This window comes from Pinus tabuliformis, chromosome 5_1, assembly GCF_031772625.1.
Source record: "Pinus tabuliformis cultivar Carrire ecotype Pingquan chromosome 5_1, CPIR1, whole genome shotgun sequence".
Lineage (NCBI taxonomy): Eukaryota > Viridiplantae > Streptophyta > Pinopsida > Pinales > Pinaceae > Pinus > Pinus tabuliformis.
The window spans coordinates 790,496,487-790,502,653 of record NC_142305.1 but is presented as its reverse complement, the minus strand read 5'-3'; positions in this window follow the sequence as shown (position 1 = coordinate 790,502,653).

The following is a 6,167-nucleotide window of genomic DNA, read 5'->3' as shown; positions in this document are numbered from 1 at the left end:
TCAACTTCACTTGAGCTGGAGAATGGAGGAAACATTCATCTCAACAATATGTTATTTGTTCCAGGTTTGCACAAGAATTTAGTTTCCATTTCTTCTCTAGAAGATAAGGGTGATAGAGTTTATTTCATTGATAGAAAGGTGGTAGTATGTGGTAAAAAATCAAACATAGAAGATACAAGAATGATTGGGATTCGTGAAGGAATACTTTACATATTGTTAACTCCCCTCGCTCAAGCTTTGGTTCACATTGAAGTTAGCCCATGTGAAATTTGGCATAAAAGAGTTGGTTATCTTCACTACAAAGTATTACCAACCCTAAATTCAATAATGAATGGCATCCCCAAATTAAAAGAAGATCATGAAGGAGTATGCAAGGGATTTGCATTGGGTAAGAACACCAAGAGACCATCTGGAAGCAGTGCTTCAAGGTCAAAAGAAATTTTGTATCTTATTCATTCCGATGTTTATAGTCCTATGAATCCATAGTGACTTGGATGTCATCTATATTATGTCACATTCATAGAATACCATTAAAAAAAATAATTGGGTTTACTTAATGAAATCCAAGGATGAAGTATTTATCAAATTTCAATATTTCAAAGCTGATGTAGAGAACCTTACAGAAAGGAGAGTCAAGATATTAACGTCTGACAATAGAGGAGAATACACATCCAAGGAAATTATATCCTTCTAGAAGGAGTCTGGGATTAAGAGGGAGTTGATAGTCCCATATAATCTCGAGCAAAATGGAGTTAAAGAAGGAAAGAATCAATTCATTTAAGAAAGTGTAAAAGCTATGCTACATGATCAAGATCTGCCGAAATTTCTGCGGGGTGAAGCTATGAATACAATTGTCCCCACATGTCATTAGAAAACATGACTCTTGAAGAAGCATTCACTGGGAAGAGACCAAGCATGGATCATCTCCGAATCTTTGGTTGTCTTGTCTATATTCATATACCAAAGGACAAGAGAAAGAAGTTGGATCCATCAGGCATGAAGGGAACATTTGTTGGCTATAGTAACTCTTATAAGTCCTATAGGATCTACATAAAAGAAGGACATCGAATAGAAGCCAGTAAAGATGTGATATTTGACGAAAGTATTGCATTCAAGAAATTAAAGGATCTCCCTATGGACTATGATGATGAAGAACTTGTAATAATTGAAGAGGAAATTACTAGGGAGGAAGAAGAATCAAATCGTGAAGATGAAGGTCCAAGTGAACCTTTACAACCTGTGCTAATCCTCGAGACTAGAAAAAGACCTAATTGGTTGAAATTTACTCTATTAGATGTAGAGGGTCATGGAGCAGCTAAAGGAACATTTAGAGAAAGCAGGAAGCCCAAAAGATATTTAGGGTATGTAGCATATATGACAAATTTAATAGAAGTAGAGCCATCCACATCTGAAGAAGATGTCAATCATCAAGAATGGAAATATGCTATGAACAAAGAATACCAATTGATAACAAAGAATGGGGTATGGGAGATTGTACCTAGGCCTAAAGACAAGTCTGTGGTAACTTCCAAGTGACTTTACAAGATTAAACATGTGGCAAATGGAAGCATTGAAAATTATAAGGAAAGATTTGTGGCTAGGGGCTTCTCTCAATAAGAGGCATCGATTTGAAGAGACATTTGTTCCAACACTAAGGTATACAACTATACACTCACTAGTCTCTTTGGAAGCATCAATGGGATGGAATATACATCAAATGGATGTTAAGATTACATTCCTGAATGGCACAATTGATGAAGAAGTCTATATAGAGAAACCCTTGTGATTTGAAGTCAAAGATAAAGAAGCATATGTTTGCAGATTGAAGAAGGAATTATCTGGCCTTAAGCAAGCTCCAAGGGCATGGTATGTTAGGATGGATGCATACCTACAAAGACTGGGATTCACAAAGAGTTTTGCTGATCCGAATCTATACATCAAGGTTTTAAAAGACGAGTTTGTGATTATATTTCTGTATTTCGATGATCTTGTCTTGACAGGTGTGGAAGGTCGAATCCAAGAATGCAAGAAGCAGCTAGCAACAAAATTTGATATGAAGGATCTTGGTCTAATGCGCTACTATTTGGGACTACAAGTCTAGTGGGACCTAATGAGATCTATCTAGGTCAAGGTAAGTATGTGATCAAGATGTTGAAGAGGTTTGACATGATGGATTGAAAACTAATGACAACCTCGATGATCACAAACTTGAAAAGACTAAGGAGTTTCAAATCAAGCCCGGTGGATCCAACCAGGTGTAGACACTTGATTGGATCACTGATGTACTTAGTGAATACTCGACCAGACATATGTTTTGCAGTAAATGTTCTTAGTCAAGTCCAAGTTGAGACAAAGCATGATCATTGGATAGAAGCCAACAACATTCTGAGATATCTGCAAGGTACAATCCACTACTGCTTGAAATATAAAAGGAGGAAGGATGTCCACTTGATTAGATATATAAATTTTGACTAGGGAGGCAGTTAGTAGGATGGAGGGAGCACTACAAGAGGATAATTTAGTTTGGGATCCTCCATGGTCTCATGGATGACCATAAAACAATAATCTGTTGCTTTGAGTAGTGCTGAGGCTGAATATACTGCAACTTGTGAAGTAAGCAGGGAAGCTGTTGTTCGACTTGTTTGAAGGAACCATGGACCCTACAATGATACATTGTGATAACACCGGTTGTGTAAGATTGCCTGAAGACCCAATGTTTCATGGAAAGACAAATCATATAAACAAAAAGTATCACTACATTCGGAAGCTAGAACAAGATGGTGTGTTGCTACTACAATATATCTCTACCGATGAGAAGGTAGTTGACATATTGAAAAAATATCTTCCTAACAAGAATCTTGTGTATTTGAGAGACAAGATGTATGTTTGATATATCCTCCCTAGTTGAGAGGGAGAGATAGACACATCATTCTTGTCTTCACTTGGGAAGACAAAATTGAGGATTGGGTAAGCATCTGACATCCGTACTCTCTTAGGATGAGGTAGGGCATCCAAGGTAAGATTAGCCGATAACCGATATTCTTTAAGGACTGGCTATCCAAGATAAGAATAGTTTAAAAAGGCCATACTTTGTGAACATCTGGGTGGAGTATGTTCCTTGAGAGACAATGATGATGGTGTCTATAAATCATTGGTCTCACCAACATTGTTCTCTCATATTATGGAAAGATAAAGCTATTAGTCAAGGCCTTACTACGTGACAATGCTGGTTGTTATGATGATAAACAAATGGGTTACCAATTCGACTTTTCTTATGAGATCTCTTCAGATTGTGAATGTCCATGCACCATTTATGAATACCTCCCTAGCTAAGAGGGAGAGTCGAAAAATGTGTAACTGGGTCCGGTCTTCATAAATACGAAATGTACTTTTGATTCTTGTACATTGTAAAATGAAAGAGAATATTATTGTTATTTTTGAGGCATGGGTTTTATGATCAAGGTATTTTATTTTATAGGTAAGCACCCATTGAGTGTTTGTAGGGTTTTTCCTAGTTCAAGAAGTCAAAAGAATCATTGTCATATGTTGGAAACCCCTTCGAGCACATTGTAACTTGTAAAAATAATTATTTTTGTGATTAAAAGTGTCAAAATACCTTCCAAGACCAAGTCGGCTTGGCAGCTAAGAAGTCGACCTATTTTGAGGAACCATGTCCACCTTATTGTTGAGAAATCTAGGGCAGTGAGATGTAGGAGATTTCTCTATTAATGATATATCTTGTGAATACTTTTCACTTTTCTTAGTTAGATTCTTCTTCAACTTAATTATTATTATGTTTTCTTCATCATCAAACAACTATCAAACCATAAAGAACAATGACACAAAGGACACAAGATATAGACAATCAGGCAAGGCCAAAACCTTTCCAATCTTGAGGGGAAAACCCATAGAATTCTTCGTATAGAATCTTCAATTTACAAATTCCAAGACCAAGACCCTTGACCTAAGAACCTCTCCAAGACCAAGTCACAATCCTTCCTTGAACATCTATTCTTCTTCTCCAAGTCAACGTTAGTCAAACTAACTTATGCACCTCTATTTTAGGCTTTTCTTGATTTTCGACCTCTTGCTACATGCCTGCAATTTTCAGCCTATCTACAAAAACCATAGGCCACACGTGTGAGCAATATTATGGAGGAAATGTCCTTCTTTCTTCTTCGCTTGGTGAGAGACTTCTTATTTAGAAATTCAGCCTTCAAGATGACCCCTTTTCTACCCAAGTTTGGACTTCTTTGGTGACTAAAATATTCGGTCTTTCTATAATAGTGGGAGTCCTAATATCCTCACATGTGTGAACAAAATTAGCCCAAAACAGACCTGAAATTACTTTGCTCTTCCTTCGATCTTGATCTCCTTCTCTTCACTTGGATATGAGTCTTCTTTTTGTCCCTTGATCGAAATTTCTTGTGCTTGAGTGAGTCCCCTTCAAATGACGTCAATGGTTCTATATATAGGCTTCTTGACACATCCTTTTAGGCCGACTTGAAGTGTCCTTAGGCTGACTTGTTTCTCCATGAGGCTGACTTGATGCTTGCATGTTTGACATGGTCTTGGAGGGTGTTTTGACTCTAATTTGACTCAAATAAATTTTCTTACAATATATAACATACCCAAATGGGTCATTCATACATGAAAATGACTCAATGACTCAATGACAAACCTAGAAGCACTCAATGGGTGCTTTGACCAATAAAAAAAAAATCTCTTGAGCATGAAACCCATGCCTCAAGACTCACAATAATAAATTTATTTTTCTCTTTTCATTAAATACATGAAATCATGATTACATTTGTCATTATGAAGACCAAACCTAGTTACATATTTCAACACTCTCTCTTAACTAGGGATGTATTCATAATCCATACATGGTACTTGGACATTGAAGAATTATCATAAGAAGAGTCAGATTGGTAATCCATCTGTACAACATCATATCATCCAACATTGTCACATAACAAGGACTTTCCTAACAACTCTATCTCTCCATAAGATAAAAACACAATGTTGGTGAGAACAATGATTTATAGACACCCTCATCACTGTCTCTCTTGGAACATACCCCACCCGGGTTCTTTCAAAGTATGTTTGACCATGACTATTCTTGTTTTGGATTCCCATGTTGAAATATGTAACTAGGTTTGGTCTTCATAATAACAGATGTAATGTTGATTTTATGTATTCAATGAAAATAAAAAAATAAATTTATTATTATTCTTGAGACATGGGATGCTCAAGGGAAATTTATTTTAGGTCAATCTTGTTAGAAAATCAGAAGGGTAGAAATATTTTCTTTATATTGATAATTACTTGTGATATTATTATGTTTTCTTATGTTCCTCTTTTATATTTAGTTCATCAAGCAATTAACAAAACAATAACACAAAGATCACAGACACTAGATGTAGGCAGATAGTCAAGGAAATACCCCTATCTAGGGGAAAACCAAGTCAACAACTCTTCCTTCATAACTTAACGAGACAATGCAAGAATCTTGACCTAGACACAAACTTCCTCCACACCAAGTTTGACTTTTCTTCCTTCTGTAGATGATAGACCTTTCAACAATAACTTTGACCTAACAACAACTTGTAGCAACAACAAAAATTCAATCCTGCAACAACTTCGACCCAACAGTTAGCCCAACAACAACTTTGACCCAACAGTTAGCCCAACAATAACTTTGACCCTATAGTTAGCCCAACAACAACTTTGACCCAACAATATCTTTGTCCTTCCAACAAATATCCTAGTAAATCCACATGAGTGAGAGAGACAAACCCAAAAACTTTGATCTTCCTTCTTCCAACAACTTCACACTTTTTTTTCTTCTCTTCTTCTCTTAGATATCAAACTTGTGAGTGTGACTACTCCAAATGAATTTGAACTGCTTCAATATATGGCTTCTAGTGAGGTCGAATTATTCTGTTTGAGGTCGACTTGATGTGGAGGTGACAAATGACTTATTTAACTCAATAATAAATATTTTAACATGATTCAAAAGCCCAAGAAGGGTCTATTTAAATGGAAAATGACTCTAATGACTCAAAATAAATCCTAGAAGTCCTCAATGGGGACTTTGACCTAAAACATGATGACCCAAGCATGAAACCCATGCTTTAATATGTCATATTAATAATAACAAAATT